At 43.1% G+C, this 19,205-nt stretch overlaps 1 protein-coding gene across 1 annotated transcript in view; it reads right to left on the bottom strand.

The window, feature by feature from the left end:
• The window catches only part of GPRIN3 (GPRIN family member 3), a 111,413-nt gene that overhangs the window by 76,478 nt on the left and 15,730 nt on the right, over positions 1-19,205 (bottom strand). The gene's annotated exons all lie outside the window — the stretch shown is intronic.

Genomic DNA, 19,205 nt, shown 5'->3' with positions numbered 1-19,205 from the left:
AGGGTGGTGACACCCTCAAAGTGTGCTACACAAACAATAAAAATATTGTTCTTTTTTTTTCGGTCTTTGTGAAATGTGTGGGCTGTAGCCGCACCTGCATCCTTAAAGCAGCAGCGACAAGCGTGCATCTGTCTGTTAAAGGGTGGTGACACCCTCAAAGTGTGCTACACAAACAATAAAAATATTGTTCTTTTTTTTTCTGTCTTTGTGAATTGTGTGGGCTGTAGCCGCACTTGCATCCTCAAAGCAGCAGCGACAAGCGTGCGTCTGTCTGTTAAAGGGTGGAGTAACCCTCAAAGTGCGCTCCACAAACAATAAAAATATTCTTTTTTTTTTTTCTGTCTTTGTGAATTGTGTGGGCTGTAGCCGCACTTGCATCCTCAAAGCAGCAGCGACAAGCGTGCGTCTGTCTGTTAAAGGATTACATCGGTGACAGCATCCAAGTAGGCATGTCAGACAGTCCGTACCTGTACTGGCAGGAAAAAGAAGCAATTTGGAGGTCCCTGTACAAACTGGCTCTATTTTACCTGAGTTGCCCCCCCTCCAGTGTGTACTCCGAAAGAGTGTTTAGTGCAGCCGGGAACCTTGTCAGCGAAAGGCGTAGGAGGTTGCTTCCACAAAATGTGGAGAAGATGATGTTCATAAAATGAATTATCAACTCTTCCAGGGAGACCAGCCTCCAGAACGTACAGAGGGACCTGTGGTTCCAGCGGGGACGAATTAATACTCTGTGAGGATGAGGATGTACACACTGAAGAGGGTGAGGAATCGGTGGATGAGGAGGATGAGGATGACATCTTGCCTCCGTAGAGCCAGTTTGTGCAGGGACAGATTAATTGCCAGCTTGTTTTGTGGGGGCCCAAACGAACCAATAATTTCAGCCACAGTTGTGTGGCAGACCCTGGCACTGAAATGATTGGTTTGTTAAAGTGTGCATGTCCTGTTTATACAACATAAGGGTGGGTGGGAGGGCCCAAGGACAATTCCATCTTGCACCTCTTTTTTTTCTTTGCATTATGTACAGTTTGGGGCCTAGTTTTTCAAACTGCCATCCTGTCTGCCACTGCAGTTTCACGCCTAGATGGGTCACGTGTTTGTGCCGCCCACTCGTGCCGCTTAGCATAGTCATCCAGCTACCTTGGTCCAACCTTTTGGACATAAAAACACTATTGTGAGGTGTTAGGTGTTCAGAATAGACTGGAAATGAGTGGAAATTAAGGTTATTGAGGTTAATAATAGCATAGGAGCAGAAAAACCTACAAATTCTGTGATTTTAGCTGTTTTTATGCTTTTTTTCAAAAAAATACAGATCCAAAACACAAAACCCAGAACCCAAAACACGGAAGGGTGGTTTTGGCAAAACCAATCCAGATCCAAAACACGAAGAAAGATCCAGATCCAAAACCAAAACACAAAACACGAAAAGTGGCCGGTGCACACCCCTATTATATAGAATCCAAAACCTGCGAGACCCGGAAGGCAGGATGATGACGTTTTGCCTCGATTTCAGATCTGAGTCAGGCGGGAAAAGTCGAGCCTGACTCGAACCCCTAATATATATATATATTATATTTTATACAATCTGATTCACCATACTTACATAAAATATTATATGACTTTATAACCTTCATAAAAACCTCATCCCACTGTAGATAATAATATAAATATATATTTTCTTTTTGAAAAAGCCCCCTTTGAAGGGTGCAAATTTAGTCAGAAAATCGCAGCACACTGTTTTGTCACCATTTACTAAGGCCTTTGGTTTACTCTAAAGACTTGCCCGATGCTTGTCTGGAAGCTGAAGCCAGCAGCAGTGCAATTTTTCACCAAACGTCCTTTTAGATGCAGGATGCCGCAGTGCTGAGCTGCAGAGGAGACATACTCATCGAGTGGCCACCCACACACTAGTCAGACCTAGGATGCGATCAAATAGCCAAAGTCTCTGGTATTATAAAATGCTTCCATAATCTGTTGGTCTGAGATTTCGAATTCCAGAGACTTGTAGTTTCACAAGGACTGAATTAGTCTATTAGACTGTGTGTACACTCCCTATTTGAACTTTTATTGAGAATATCCAAAAGGGCTTATTTATATTATCTACAGCAGGAGGAGAAGTTTATAATGTCATATGATTTTTTATATAAGTATTGTGTTGTATCTGATTTTATTAAACTGTTAATATACTGTATATACTGTTTGTGTAGTTTAAATGTATCTCGACCTCTTATTACCATACCAGGGTTATACAAATTGTATTTATTTATAAGCGCAGTTCCACACTTCTCTTTTTTGTTTGTATATTTTAGGTAGATTGTTCACAAATTTCCTATTGGAATGTGATGATATTTTTTCTTCTTTTTTACATACTTAAATGTTTTAATTATCTATACCAGTGTTTTTCTTTTTGTTAGCGCCAAGGAACATTTTTCTTTTACAGTATTAATGTAGCTTTGTCAACCCCATTTGTTTTATTTACGTATGTGAATAAGATGCACATTTTGAGCGAGAAAGCAGCTCAGTGCGGCCAAGTTGCCCAGAACCTGGCACGTAGGGAGTGGCTATTTGGCGTGACTTGAGCAACAGTGTATGAGGACACATCCATAACAAAGTAAAGGACAAGCAGTTGCATAGAAATTCAATGTTGTAGATGAGATACAATATTGTTCAACCATACTTTTGTGCAGTCTATATGAAACTTACCGCACAATATTCGTTCTGGAAACAAGGCCTGAAGCAGAAATGACACTAGACTTTGTGAAAAGCAGGTGTGTAAATAAAAAAATCATACAGGACAACACAGAGTCTGACCCCTTAAAATCACAGTTACCACATACTTACCGACTTTGTATAAATCCTTCCCGGGAGCAGACCATTTCAGGGTGTGGGACCAGACTGTTGATATAATTAGGCCCTGTCCATTTACCGGGAAAGTCTCTGTGATTCGCAGGTCCGCTAGGTGGGGCGGGCCTAAATTACTGAAATTGCGTCATTTAGCCCCACCCCCTCCTACACTTCCAGGGGTGCGGGGGCGCTACCCAAAAAATCGTGAGCCTCTCACGACCTCTGGGAGTATAGGCATTTATGAGTTACCAGGTTATAGGATAAGGAAAGAAGAATGCAAGAACCAGGGACACTTAAGGTAAGATGTTCTATATGGAAAGCAGAACAACATAGACAGTTTTTGAAATGGCCCAAGTAGAAAATTAAAGTTCACTCAATGACACATACACAAATGAAGTGAAGTGATACTTGTAAAGTGGCAGAACCTCATATGACCAATAATTGGTGCACAGATTAGGGAGTGACAAGTCACACTAAAAGGTTTTAAAAAGTCTTTAGTGAACTTTACTTGGGGATACGTTCAATATCCCGGCAAATGGGATTCCAGTGGCCAGAATGCCGGCTCTGGAATTCCGACACCTGTCAGAATCCAGGCTCCGGCATCCCAACCGCCGGAATCCCGAGAATAAGTAGCGAGGTTAGGGTTATGGATTAGGCACTAGGGGGAAGGTTAGGGTAGGCACTGGGGGCGAGGGTTAGGTTTAGGGTGCAAGGATGGGGAGATTTAGGCACTAGGGGTGGAGGCTAGGTTTAGGCACCGTGGAGGAAGGGTTAGGGTAGGGAGAGGGGGAAGGTTAGGATACCGAAGAAAGGTGTCAGTATCCTAACCCTGTCTGGATGCCGGCGTTGGGATTTTGAATGCCGGGATCCTAACCGCCAGTATCCCGTACCCATCCCCTTTACTTGAACCATAAAGAGAACATTACAGTGGTGTAGCCAAGTATTGACATGAGGGGTAAAAAATGTACTGGTGAATGGCTAAAGAATATTGAGTGTGCTCACATAACCACAGCAGCACTGTCTAGTCTGATATAGTAACAGTGCACAGAGTACATATGTGTCTTAAACATCTTTGCTGCACTCGCTCTAAAAAGCCTCTAGTGGCGCGCCAGGTTCTGTGAGACTCTGCTAGCGCCTGGCGTCATTTATGCATCTTTATTCACCGAAAATGCATCTAAGTCGCAATGTGATGTCACTAGGATGCACCAGCAGGCTGTGATGATTAATTTGATATGTGACACTTGCATATCTGAGTGTGAATTTTGCTGGCCACACACATAGCGATATTTTACCCGATCTGGCTGATTCCGACACATTGGAACGACAGATCGTGTAAAATATGGCCAAATCATGAGTAAATCGTGAGCCACCACTCACGATCACGTTGCGATGCGCGTCCCCGCTGGTCGCACATCGCATCATCAGATCTGCCGTACAGTAGGGCATATCTGACAATCTGGGATACGATGCACTGTGAAAGTCTAGATGCAGGAGAGATCGTATAAAGATTGGACACCAAATTGTGTGGAGATCGTGTGCAGAGCTGCCAGGGAGAGTTTCAGGGGAAATCGTACACATCGGCTGATCAAGAGCTGCGGCGGGCCCGGGTAACGGGGTGTGGCCTATTTGCGGAAGGCGTGGCCACGCCCCCTCAGCCCGGCGGAAAGCCAGGGGGGTGCGATCAGTGTGATTATCCCCCCCATAGGCATAGGAGACTGCTGTGACTGCTGCTCAGCAGCCACGAGCAGTCTCTCACTGCAGCTCAGCACATGCTGTGTGCTAGGCTGCTGTGAGGGAGGGGGGCGGCGTCGGACCCGGGCCCCCGGCAGGCCCCTCAAGAAGCCCGGGTAATTTGTACACGCTCCCCCTCCTCTCGGCACCCCTGATCATGTGCAGATCGCCATGTGTGTGGGCACCTTGAGTCTCTGATTCTGTATATTCTACAATGCAGCAGCCTCAGTTTTGTTCTGTTGTGGTTCTCGTGTGTTCCACTGCATATGGCAATAATTTAGCAGTAAAAAGAAATATTGAATGAAACACATGAGTTTATGGATGCAAAACATTTGTTCACATTCCCCAGGAGAAATGCAAAAAGATGCAGAACCAGGGTCATGTACAGAACACAAACTTGTTAGTATTCTGCCTTGCTGTCAGTCACTGACTTTCCATGTGTATGCTTTCAATAACTCTGAGCTGCAATGCAAAGTGTGTGTATGTCAGTTTCTGCTATGATATTACTGCTATGCAGCTGTGGTTATCTGGTAGTGTTGAATAGCTGGGTATGATTGTTAAGCTCTATCCTGACACTCCACAACTGCTAAGGATTCCCAGCATAGGCCCGTATTCAATTAGGAGCAAAAAGCCGTTTTACGTCATTTTCACCTATTTCATTAATCCCCGTATTCAATTTCAGCGTCTTTTCGCCGGTGCGAAAACACAATGCAATGTAATAGGTGAAAAAGTTTCGCCTATGAATACCCGGCGGGAAAAAGTACAGAATTGGGGTTTTGGGGTGCAGAGGTGCGGAAACCACCCTGTACCCTTTGTACAACCCAGTTGATGCAAATTGTGTAAAAAAGCACAAAAAAATATACAAAGGATACCCCAAAAAAGCACTTTGAAAAAATGGGCGAAAAAATTCAAAGTGGGGATACAAATTCAAAAACTAGTGAAACAGCCTTTGGGGGGTCTGTAAGTAAGGGGGAGGTGTATTTTTGATTGCAGGTGCTTGCTGAAGCTGCGTTTTTGGCGCTTTTCAATGCTTGACTTTAGACATTTTAAAATATGCTTGTACCCATTTTCATGTGCCCCAAATTTTATGGGTATACTTATTTTCCCCCCAAACAGTTGCAAAATGCTATTCTTCACCACTTGCTGAAAGACGCTAAATAGCGCCAATTAGAACATTTAAAAAACCCAAATACCTTTAGCAGGGCTATTCGGGGGTACCCATAGTGAACCCCCATGTCAGAGCATCTTTAGGGGGGTGTCAGCCTGATCTCCCCAAAACTGACTGAACTTTTTGCCGATTTCAGTTTCGCCGGGTCCCGTTTTCGCACATTTGCAATTGAATATGGGGATAGGTGTTGACGCGCGCAATGACTTTTCGCTGGCAAAACCTCCAATGACGGCGAAAACTCCGGCCTTGGACTTTTCACTTCTAATTGAATACGGCCCATAGTGTGCTGGTTCCTGTACTGTATGTTCTTGGTTTTGTTGCCAGCTACAGCTCCTGCAAAACCTGGTTCCTGTGCTGTGTGTCCCTGCTTTGGTTTCACAATACAGCTGCTTGTATTGTTGATTCAGTTTCTGGCTTCAGACTGCTACATACATTGGTTCTGATCCCTGGCAAGGCCTAGCCAGGATTTCGATCCGGCTCCTGGCCAGTCATCCATGTTCCTGCAGCCAGTCCAGCTTCCAAGTGCTGAGCGTAAATTCCTGGCTCTGTTGGAGGCATCCAGTATTGCAGGGTTTACTGAGTTATTACTTCCACTTACTACTCATTCCATTTGTACCTAGCTTCAGTGTTCAGATAAATTCACATCAGTTCAGCTTCTTCGCGACCACCATCTACACTCATCCCAGATCCACACTAATTTGGTGATGAGATCATTTGCCGATAATAATGAGGGACTTTTGACATATCTAAGTTACTAGTGCATCCTGGACTCTGTTCATTGCTGTGTACATACTGTGACTAAACATCTAGCAATTGCAGGTTTGCCTAATTAGGACTATATTCATACTTTGTATCTTGGGACATTGCTGAGGGACACTAGACCAGTCTCTTAGATTATACTAGACTCTGGGCCTGATTCAGAGATGTACGCTAATGCGATCACAGCTGCGATTAAATACGCAAAGCAGCAGCGAAAATATGCTAATATTAGCAAAATTCATCCGAGCATAAAGACGCCCACTGCTGCCTTTTTACCTACATGCGATGACGCATACCTGTCTAAATACTTGTAACATCAAAGCTCATCGGCGGCCATCTTACCCTTGCGACAGGTCTGACCTGCCGCAGCCTTGGGTGCTCTTCTGACATGCAGAGCTGCATATGCAATAGCAGTAGTTAATTTATGCACGCCCATGTAACGGCGTTTAAACAGACAAGCATGCCTGCGGTTTTCTGACCACTCCCCATTACCACCCCCAAATGCTGACAACCTGTCAGTCACTTTGTGATGGGATTAACTGTGCATCTGCAATCGTAATGCGATCGCTGCACACGCGCAGTGCCGCTTATACGCAATGCAAATAATCGATCTACGTGAAAAGTGCATTAGCGTACATCTCTGAATCAGGCCCTCTGTTCATTACTGTAGGTGAGAAGGTGGATCTCTTAGTGCAAAAAACCTCAGCAGTTTAGACACTTTAAAATGGGGTAATCCCTTTCCCCAGGAATAGAAAACACAATATAAAATTCTTTAAAGTGACACTAGCGCTTAAGGTTAAAAAATATATTTAATGAATATAGAATAAATAAGACAAAAATTTCCCACATTGCTTAAGGGAAAATGAATAAAAAACAAATAGCAGCAGAGTATACAGTGAATGTACAGTACAAGTAGATAAAGCAGCAGAATATGCAATGAATGTAAGGAACGAAGTAGTCCATAAACTTAAGTCCCATATGTGATACAATGCATACCGTGTGACGTAGGTGAGTGTCTATTTAGGTGGGGAAACAGGGGATCCAATAGCACCCTGGTCCAGACACTCACAGGCTTAAAGGATAATTAATTAGGTGGGAAGTCCAGGAGCAGAGCATTTTGTACCAGGTGGAAGGGGTCATGTTGGAGGACACACTATAAAAGGAGAACTCATGCTGACCTGCACACAGCCTTGATAAAGAGCTTCCAGCTCGAAACGCGTCGGCGCTAGTCTGCAGGATCATATCCTTTAAGCCTGTGAGTGTCTGGACCAGGGTGCTATCCGGATCCCCTGTTTCCCCACCTAAATAGACACTCACCTACGTCACACGGTATGCATTGTATCACATATGGGACTTAAGTTTATGGACTACTTCGTTCCTTACATTCATTGCATATTCTGCTGCTTTATCTACATGTACTGTACATTCACTGTATACTCTGCTGCTATTTGCTTTTTTTCATTTTCCCTTAAGCAATGTGGGAAATTTTTGTCTTATTTATTCTATATTCATTAAATATATTTTTTAACCTTAAGCGCTAGTGTCACTTTAAAGAATTTTATATTGTGTCCTCTGTTCATTACTGTTAATTACTATGACTTCTTTATCCATTCTTAATATTGACATTCCAGAGTCATCTGTTTGTGCTATATTTATCATATCAATAAAACTGTAATTTTTACTGTAAGCATACCTCATGATTTCTGCTACAAACCTAACAAAAGTAAGGCATTCAACTAGAGAAAACAACATTCAACTAGGAAACACAACTAAAATAAAAAGGTTGAAGTCAACAAGAAGGGAAATCAAGCCCACGCAAGACAACAAAGCTGTTTGCTGGACAAAGACATCACAGACTATCAAAAATTATATATCCACAAACAGGCAAAGTTCCAATAATTAATCAAAATCCTTAAATTGATAGATGTTTCTCACTTCTCCAATAAGTAATTCTTTCAGCATGTAAAAAATAACATAAAAATTAGAAAATATAGTGTAATGATTCAATAAAGTTAAAAAATACACCTCCACAAGTGGCAACATGCGTTCCATAAACAGTGAGTGGTGTATTCCTTTTTTCTTAAGATGCATACACACTAAAGATTTTCTGTCCAACCATCCTACTAGTTGATTGGTTGGAATGAAAATCTGGTAACGTATGGGAGTAACTGATGATCAGCAATTTGCTCCTAAATGCCAGAAAACAGATGAAAATGGTCGTCAGACAAATTTGTTAAATGTTTGACCTAAACATTTTGTTCAAACAACAGTTTTTGTCCATTTTCCGGCGTTTGGGAGCAAATTGCTGATTGTCATTTGCTTTCATACCTTACCAGATTTTCATTCCAACCAATCAACTAGATGGATGGTTGGACAGAAAATCTTTAAACGTGTATGCAGCTTCAGGGGCCTATTCATTAAACCTAAAAATTCTCTGGAGATAATTAGCTTTAGAACTCTCATGGAGTTCTAGCTAATTATAGGTGGAATTCATCATTCCACCTCTCTATAAGTATCTATTCCGAAAAGCTGTCATTTTTGCGATGACAGCTTTTCGGGAAATAGATACTTTTCCCTGCCTACACTACCTTATCGCGTCTGGAAACAGTGTAGCGCATGCGCTGTTACATCTGTAAAACCAGCGCATGCGCAGCACTGCCTACAGATGCGTTAAGTTTGTGTACCAATAATGTATGGGGAGTGTGGAAATTAACGCAGGGGAACTTAGCAAGGAGATATCTGTGATATCTCCTGTGCTAAGTGGCTACATGAATACCAAAATAACGTTATTTAAGGAAAATGTCCTTAAAAACGTCATTTTAGTGTTGATAAATAGGCCCCTTAGTGTTTATAGGAGGAGTGTAGGTTCCCTCTTAGATGTACACTTACTAGAATCAAAAGAAAGACAAGCATATCAATCAATCCCAGTCTATTACATTGAGTCTTCTCTACTTGTTCAAAATAGGCTTCAAAACCAAGCTGTCATGGAATGTAGATAGAGTGAAAGGAGGAACAACACTAAATAGTGCAGATTATCTTTTACAGTATTTACAAATGAGCATATTAAAACAAATTCATAAGAACAATTCAAATGAAATGCTCCCACCAGATATTAAATGTTAATAATATTACACTGGCAGTTGTTCACCTTAGTCTATCACAAAAGAGCAGTGGTGGCTCTATGAACTGGGGTCAGTTTACACCTGTGTGTGTTGTAGACACCCTGTGCGGTCAATAAACTCCCTGTGCACGTCGGAAAAGGGTGTGTGGCCTCATGACACATTCCCATTTCATCACCCTGGGGGCATGCCCAGCACTCCCGGAGATGCCGGGCTGCCCCCAGAGAGTAATTGAGTCTCTGTCTACATGGCCGACTCCTCCTAAGTGATCGGTAGCCGGAAACTGCACTGTGATCCTGGTGTGCAGCGCTCGGCTCACAATCACTGAAGAGCAGTCAGAATTTTGGTTTCACCCCCACTGAGGGTGACACCCAGTGTGGTCCACCCCCTCTAGTGACGCCACTGCAAGAGAGATTAGTAGTAGTTGTGGCTCCCAAGAACTTTGCAGTGTGGATCTGCTTCACATTGATAATACCTGTTGGAGAGATGTTTCTGTCCTTGTTGGACCGTTGCTTCCAAGTTTTTACAAGCAAATTATATCATTTTTGTATTTACTTTTTTATGGAGGACTTTTCTGGTTCTTATATGAAAGAATGAGTTTAATACAGCCAGTCACTGATTCCTACTAAAAACAGGAACATTGTTATACCTAATGGACATTTAAAACTAGACAATTCTGCTGGTTTCAATTACTAAGACTGAAGTGGGTTGGGAAGTGTGTTTTCTCAGTTATTGGGCATGATTGAGGTCCGGATGCTATTATGTGGCTTTACGTAGTCTTCCGAACACATGTCGCCCCCATTTTCCCGGAAATGTTGAGGCCAGGATCTGCATCGGTGGATGCAGATTTCCTGTCTTCGCAGGCTGCCAGTCTGAATAAGTGGAAGCTTGCTCAGACTCCCCTGTGCTGCCACCATTGTGACCGTGATCAACGCACGGTGCACTTAGATTGCTATTGATGTCAGGAGGTGTCTGCTTCCTTCCTATAGACACCTCCTCCGGTATTTGAATATTCGCTGGACAGTATTGCAGCTTTGCAGCACTGTCCAAACCTGAATTAGGCTCTTTGTGATTAATGTGTTTATTTGTTTTCAGAGTTTTACTAAATGTGTGGTAGCTTACATCATATCCAATTATTTCTTTTTAATATTTTTTTCATTTTGCTATACATGGTCTAAATCTCTTTTCAACATGATCTTCAGCGCTGTTTTTTTCAATATTACTATTTACATATTAGGACTGACCATCCTATACAACTGCATACAAAACAGATTCAATACTTTTAACACTCATTCCTGCGGCTAGACGCTAGAGGGTTCATTTTGTTGGGTTTGCATTATACTATAAGCTACCATACACAACGAACAAGTTACACATCATTTACATGACATATTGCATTCATTGTATCTTTCTCTTCCTCTTTTTTTGTAATTGAACTACCATAAAACCCCTTTTGAGATCTGACAGATAAAACACTAGTATAGCATTAACTGATGCTTTCCTGTATAGTTTGAAGGTTTACATGTCAACTGTCAACTGGAACATATGACCAACCAACATATAACTATATTAACTATATAACAATAATTATATAGAATTACTTTTTATAGAATTCATGTGCATAAGACAAAATCAAACAGACTCGTTATGGCACCGAGTCACATGTGAACCTGCATAATATCTCATACTGGCACTTAGCCTAAATTAAGTCAACTAAACACACAGCGGGTCATGCAGAGGGATGTAGTTATGAGATCGGCGGTCATGATGCCGCCTGTCTAAATCCCGATGGGGACAGGCCGACACGGGACTTAAGATAGGCGTCAAAATACTGATGCCTATCTTAATCCCTATGCTGGAATCCAGAAGGACGCCAGCTTGAGTGAGGTAAGTACGGGGGCGTCTTAGCTATTAGCAGCGAGGGAGAGAAGGTTAGTTTAGGAAGTAGCAGGCTTAGATTTTGGGGAGAGTTTAGGGTTAGGCTCCCCTAGGAGGGAGGGTTAGGCACCACTGGCGGAAGTTAGGGTTAGGCACTACGGTGGGAGGGTTAGGTTTAGGCACGAAGGAGGGAGACTAAGTTTAGGCATTAACAGGGAGGGTTAGGGTGCGGGGTGGGGAGGGTTAGGCTGCAAGAAGAGAGTGTTAGGGTTAGGGGGAGAAGGGGGGAAGGTAAGTATACTTACCTGACCCCTGCCAGGATACCAACCATCGGGATGCTGCTGTTTTGACAGGAGGAATCCTGACAGCCGGCATTACATATCGATTCCCATGCAGAGTAGCATGCCAGTTAGCTGCGTTTGCACTCATGTTGCTTGCATGGGTCTAATTCTTAATATATTTTGAGGTATGTGAGATGTACGTACCTATGAGGCCACACCTTCCCATCCATATGCTTGGCTTAGTATCCGTCATCATTATCTTTGCGCATTTGGACCAGGCCTATCCATGGTATAAGAGATGCATCTGGAAACCAGCATATATCTGCAAACAAAAAACTGTGCTTATCCCGCTTCACTAAACCTAGTCTACAGTATGTGTGAACACCTCATTAGCAATTAGAAACAGAGGCGTCGAGAGAAGGGGGGAGCGGGTACTAATTACCCGAGCTGCTGAAGGGGGCCGGAGCCACTCCCCCTCCCTCTTAAATCACAGCAGCCCAGCACATGCTGTTGTGTGCTGGGCTGCAGTGGGAGACTGCTGTGGCTGCTGAGCAGCAGCCACAGCAGTCTCCTATGCCTGTGGGGGGGAGTGATCACACTGATCTTGCCCTCCAGCGGCTTTGCGCCCCCTCCCCCACTATGCGTAGCTGCAAAAGTCTTTTTTTTTTTAAACAAATCCTAAGGGGGTGTGGTCACTTCTCCCGCAAGTAGGTCACACCCCCTCCTTTCACCCGGGCCCGGCCGGCCTCTCTACGCCCCTGATTAGAATACAACTTGGAATCTCCCATAGATGTTAAATGGACTTTTGTGCAGCTATTTATAAACCCCTCAGTTTCTACAATACGATCTCAAGTACAGTATATATCACATTGAAATTAGTTGTAACAGGTCAATTTTTATGTGTGCAACAGCAAAATGTATTGCTTTATGAAAGAACTGTGTACAGTAATGATATCAAGTATGATTCTTTGGATATACAATATAATCATACTTGTCAACAATTTTTACCTTCCCCCTGGAATATTCTGTAGAAGAGTGTCCAGAAGCCAAGTGCAGGGAGCAGTGGCAGAGCAATTTGCATGATCATGGTCTCACTACATGCTGTGCCATGCCATTATGAAAAAGATTGGGCACATAACGCTTCAAGAAGAAAAACCCCATTGTAAAATGGGCATAATACAGAATGCTGTTCTTCTCTTCTGGGATTTTGGGAGAACTGCATGACAGTTATGAGTCTGGGAAAGTAGGTAAGTAGGAAGATAATTTCTAAAAAATGACTGATGGTAATAATAATTTAATTAACACTGCTTTACAATTCTATATATCAGGTTGCGATGGTTGCCCCTAATGCCAGGCTGCTATAGCTGAAGTTTACCGCAGCTTGACCAGGTCCTGGCAGCTGCGAGGCCAGGAAATCTGCATCCACCAACGCAGACCCTGGTCTCGTCCCTCACGGAAAACAGAGACGACATGCCCCAGTTTCCGGGAACGCTGCCCAGGAACACTTCGCTATGCCCCAAAACACTGCAGCATGTCAATCATGCTGCGGATTAGGAGGGTCTGCAGGAAAGACCTCAGAACCCATTCTGCACATGCACAGAATAGTTCCTGCACATGCGCAGACCACTCACTATCGGAGATGTACACTAACAATTGGGTTAGCGTACATCTCGGAATCAGGCCCAGAGTATTAAAATTGACTAAACTTTATTGATATACATTAAAATATCATTATTGGAACCTTATATATTGGCGAAATAATAATAACATAAGAATGTGCAAAGATGAGGAACCTGTGTCATAAAAATGTTTAAAAAAATACCTGTAGGCAGTGTCTTTTCAATATGTTGTATATTATAAAGAGGGCTTACAGCCCAATGGGTATATGTTTCCAATCATATATATGACAATTCCTAGACATTTTGTAAGTATAATAGAGTTAAACTCCTGATGTAATCCTTATAAATCTGTTCCTAAAAGTGTGGATGTTATTTCTACAGTGATAAATAAGCTGCAATAATATAACTAGAGTCCTAGACTGCCATCACATTCATTGATTAGATTTGTAATCATATGCCTCAGTAATGGTAGGTGTATGTCTCTCTATATTAAACAACCAGTGTGTAATAAGGTTGTTACAGGATAGATCGCAATCTCTCATATACCAATATTATAACTATATATTATCTATGTTCTGGAGGTTACCAGCCAAACTGTAATTAGACTGCATCATACTCCCAAACTAATCAGTCTGATAAGCAGTCATTTTCAGGTAATATACTTTACCAAAAGTTTAAATGTGGTCTCCTGTGTACTATAACCAATGAATAATTAGGTTGTTACAGTATTAAAAGTCTGATGTGTACTTTATTTGATGGCAGTTACTTAAATACCAGTAAACAGTTTTTTCCTTGATAGCTATAATAACACTTTTGCATTAATAAACTGACGATAATCTGTGTAGCAAGCATACTAGTCACATAGATATGCCAAATTTAATAGGTTGCTAGTCAAACTCGCACATTTTGAATGTGCGTTTGTCCTGCAACTCGAAATGTAATTGGGTGCGAGTGTAAGGGTCCAATTTTTACTTGCATGCGAGTTTACATGTGAAATTCCTGAATATTTATACATATATGCAATATTGTTGTTTTATGGTTTCCATTTGGGACTGATCATCCCTTTTTATATGGTAGATTATATTTACTGCTAATAAATTAGTATTTAAACTGAGATTTGCAAATTGTTTATTGTCTCTATTGGAGTTTGGGGGCTCTGTCAGATTTGTCCATTGATTCTCCTGCCTGCATCACTGTGTCTTTTTCTTGCTGCTGCTGACTGAGGTCCAATCTCTAAACACTGAAGTTCACTTCCTGGTCACATGACACATCCAAGGTGTCCATCAGTGCTCAGGGCACGCCCCACACTCAGAGACATGCCTCTATTAGCTCTCTTTCTATACAGCTTACCGCCTGTGGTGTGGCCCCGCCCCTAGCTCTGCAAGCAGCGTCTGACTATATTGAAATGAGGCTTGGCTGTTGCTGCCTCATCTCTCGTGTCCCTGCAGTCCCAGGGAGCTCCACAAAGCTGGTGAGTGTTAACTATAAAAATTATTACAATAAACAAAGAAGATGTTTATTAGCTATTCTGACTGCACGTCCCTGTTTGTTTCCAACAAACACAAATGTAAAGAAATGTACACATTTCCTTGAGAACAAGTCGATAGATCAATTGGCTGCTGCTTCTGCCTGGTAAAAAAGAAGAACACGACTTATTATAAGAAACAAAATCACACTGGTAATGAGTAGACACAGGGCCTGACTCAGCACGGATTGCTATTGCGATCGCAGCTCCGTAATCGCATGCAGGTCTGCTGCAAAATATGCTGATTAATGCTATCACTATACCATTGCTCTGCCAGCATAGATGCCCACTGCTTCCCACTACCGCTATCTCACATCTGTAATATCTTGCAGTCCTGCATACACATTGGGAACATCGAGTACCATCGGCCTCATGCACAACATGTTGACCTACCACAGAAACTGCAAGTCTTTTCGCATGCAGTGAGCACTTAAATTGTGTATGACATCGCAGTGGCTAATTTATGCACGTCCATGCAACAGCATTCAAATTGACAGGCATGCCTGGGTTTCTCCGACCACTCCCCCGTCACCACCCCCAATCGCTCAAAGTCTTTCAATCACTCTGCGATGAGTTTTATTCTGCTTGAGTGATCGCAAAGCGATCGCAATGCTAGCTCACGCATGCGCTGCATATGCATCATCGATCGATCTGCGTACACTGTTGCCGTTGCGATCAATGCTGAATCAGGCACACAGTCCACACATGTCAAGATGATCATGAGAACTAGGGATGGTGAACCATCAATGGTTTGCACCCCCTGGATGGTCATCTCTGCTGCAGGTACGGTGGGCCGAGGGCCAATAAAAAATGGGGACAGGGTTTAGCGGTCACCAGGGCTAAGCTCTGCCCTACAGAATAAAAACCCCTTTGACTCCCACTCATCCATCGATGGCAAAACTAATTGACATTGGTTGGGAACTATTGATGTTGTGGAAACATTGATGGTTGGTGGCCATCCCTAATGAGAACTGGCAAGGTTTAAACAAATTGCCATAAATACTATATAGCTGCCTCTATAGTGCCTCAAGCTGAAACACTCTCTCTGACTTAAATGGAGAATGATTATTTTAATAATAATAATAGAGAAATTGACAGGAGGCAGACCCTTTGAATAATGGGAAAAGCAGTCTCTTTGGAGAACATTTTATAGAATGCCTATGCTCTACCTAAGCTGCTTATCTTTCAGTCGACTCTGAAAGAATCTTTAGTACAGATGGCAAAGTTGTAATGCAAGGGATCATTGCATCAAGCTATCAACCCAAAAATACAGAAAACTGATATTCATAAAAAATACATGATTTATTTATTGATTCTGAGTTGAGTTTGCACCTGGACTAACCATGTAGCAATGCAAGGGGTGAAAATGCAAAAATGCTGGACTCATTTATTTTAAAGTGCAATTTAGATTGCAGCCAGTGGCAGATTTTAAACTCCAGTAAAAATCAGCCACCATGAGTGAGCCCCCAGTGATTGCAGTGGCTTCCCACTGAAAGCACTATCTGCTAATCACATGCTGGACTATGGGGGTGATTCAGCTTAGGACAGAATTGTAAAGCTGCACGCAAGTAGCTTTGCAGTTTCATCCTTGCTAACATGCAAGTGCAGCAGGAGGTGTATGCAGTGGCGTAACTAAGGGGGGTCGGGCAGGGCACATGACCTGGGCAATGGCGGCATGGGGGATGGGGGGATTATATGACAGTGGGTTCAGTCAGTGTAGTGTGGGCCGTGCTGAGTGCGGTCCGCACTACACAGTAAAACAAACACAATGCCGCCGGTGCCTGGAAGCACACTCACTGACAGTGAGTGTACTACCCGGTGGCGGTGTTTGTTTTAGCAGCCAATGAGAGTCAGACAGACTCTCACTGGCTGCTGCACCCAAGGCTAGAGCTCACTCATGAGCTCCGCCTTTTGACTCCTGCAGTGGGTGAAGGGAGAGACGTCATACTTTTCCAGAGAGCAATGCATTACATCACTGGTCTCCACCCATCACTGTTAGATATTTTTCATATGAAGCCACAGCTTGGACTTCTCTCTAGACCAGGGGTTCCCAAACACGGTCCTCAAGGCACACTAGCAGTCCAGGTTTTAAGGATACCCATACTTGTGCACAGGTGTCTTAATTAGTACCTCAGTTATTTATGATTTAACCATCTGTGCTCAAGCATTGATATCACTAAAATCAGGAATGTTAGTGTGCCTTGAGGGCGGAGGTTGGGAATCACTGCTCTAGATCACAGGTTCTCAAACTCGGTCTTCAGGACTTCAAACAGTACATGTTTTCCAGGTCTCCTCACAGAATCACAAGTGAAATAATTAACTCCACCTGTGAATCTTTTAAAATGTGTCAGTTAGTAATGACTACACCTTTGCACCAGCTAGGTAACCTGCGAAACATAACCTGTGTGGGGTCCTGAAGACTGAGTTTGAGAACCACTGCTCTAGACGTACAGAGCTATTGCTGCCAAACTCCCTGCCTGTCACCCAATATGCCTGGAACCTACTGAAGTGTCCTTACACATTTTTGCTGCAGTTGTGTTAAAAAGTTAATCTCAGCGTGCCAGGTCCCATGTAACTCTTTTAGCGCTGGGCATCTGTTTTGCAAAAAACGAGTATAAGCCGCAATGCGGTGAGACTATGATGCACCAGCAGACTGTGCTGATTCATTTGATATGTGACACTTGTATATCTGTGTCTGACTGAATCTCTGAATTTGTATAAAAAGTGCTACAATGTAGAGGGCACAGATTTTTCATTCCAAGTTCTGTTGTGGTTCATATACAGAGGAAGAGGAAAATTAAATTGAAGTTACTATAAATGATCAAGTTTTTGTTTAATAGGAAAGATGACCTTTGCCTCGGAAAGTCATACTTGTTCACTTTTTTTTGCTGGAGAGGAAATGCAGCTGACGGCTTTGGGGGGCACGGCCGGCTCTCACATCTTTAGGCTCTACTCCGTTGCATCATAATGGTGCAAATCATTTAAGCCACTCACCCTCCTTACAGACCAGCGATTGGCGGTATTACCTCCCCATCTTGCCCTCTTTACTAGGAAGTCGGTGGGTTGCGACATATCCACCCACTCTTCCAGGGGTACAGGGAACTGCCCCAAAAAATGTGGAGTCTTCTGCACCTGCTTGGAGAGTAAGTATACAGAGTTGTTGAGTAGGGTTGTTATAGACATGTGTCATTTTGATATTGCAACCACTGATCTCAACTGTGCCACTGCATCGTGGCACTGGTAATTGACAAACTTAATCACACACATATACAAGTGTCACATCTCAAATTAATCAGCACAGTCTGCTGGTGCATCCTAGTGACATCACATTGCGACTTAGATTCCTTTTTTGGTGAATAAAGATGCATAAAAGACGCCAGGCGCTAGCAGAGTCTCACAGGTTCTGGCGCGCCGGGATGCTGGCGGTCAGAAGACCAACAGTGGCATCCCGATGGTGAACATCCCAACAGGGGCCGCTAAGTAGCCTAACCCTCCCCCTCACCCCCCGCCGTTGGTGCCTAACCCTAACCTCCCCCTGGTGGTGCCTAAACCTAACCCCCCATTCCTGCACTCTAAACCTAACCCTCCCCAGGCTGTGCCTAACCCTAACCTCCCCCTGATGGTGCCTAACTCGCCCTCCCCACAGCCTAACCCTAATTCACCCCGGCAGGTCCCTAAACCTAATCCCACCATCCCCAGCCTAACACTAACCCAAATACTTACCTTCGGGATGCTGGCGGTTGGGATACTGATGTTGGTAACTTGATCCCTTTTTTAAATTTTTTTCACTGAAAATGCATCTAAGTTGCAATGCACTGTGACAAGAATGCACCAGCAGACTGTGATTAATTTCATATATGACACTTGTATATCTGAGTGCGACAGAGTGTCTGAATCTGTATTCAAAGTGTTACAATGTAGCAGCCGCAGATTTTTTCATTCCAAGTTCCATTGTGGTTCATATACAAACTCAGGTGCACACAGATGTACAAGTGGCGCTTATCAAGTTAATTAGCAGTCTGCTGGTGCATCGCAGTCGGAATCACATTGCGACTTAGAAGCATTATCAGGGAAAAAAAGATGCCCGATGCAAGCAGAGTAGCACGTGACCTGGCAACTCCCTTACGCCAGGCAAGTCGCGCTGCATGGCATATTGAGACTAGATGTATGAGGTCACATCTTTATCTTATAGATAAATTATGAAAGCTCACCAAGAAAATAGAATTATGGAAGTGGCCTTAGTTAGCTTTGCTCTCAGCGTGACACATATTCAATAGAGTGGTG

Source organism: Taudactylus pleione, unplaced genomic scaffold, assembly GCF_031769625.1.
Source record: "Taudactylus pleione unplaced genomic scaffold, aTauple2 ptg000055l, whole genome shotgun sequence".
In the NCBI taxonomy this organism is placed as follows: Eukaryota; Metazoa; Chordata; class Amphibia; order Anura; family Myobatrachidae; genus Taudactylus; species Taudactylus pleione.
The sequence above is the reverse complement of the archived record's forward strand: the minus strand, read 5'-3'. Positions and strand labels throughout refer to the sequence as shown.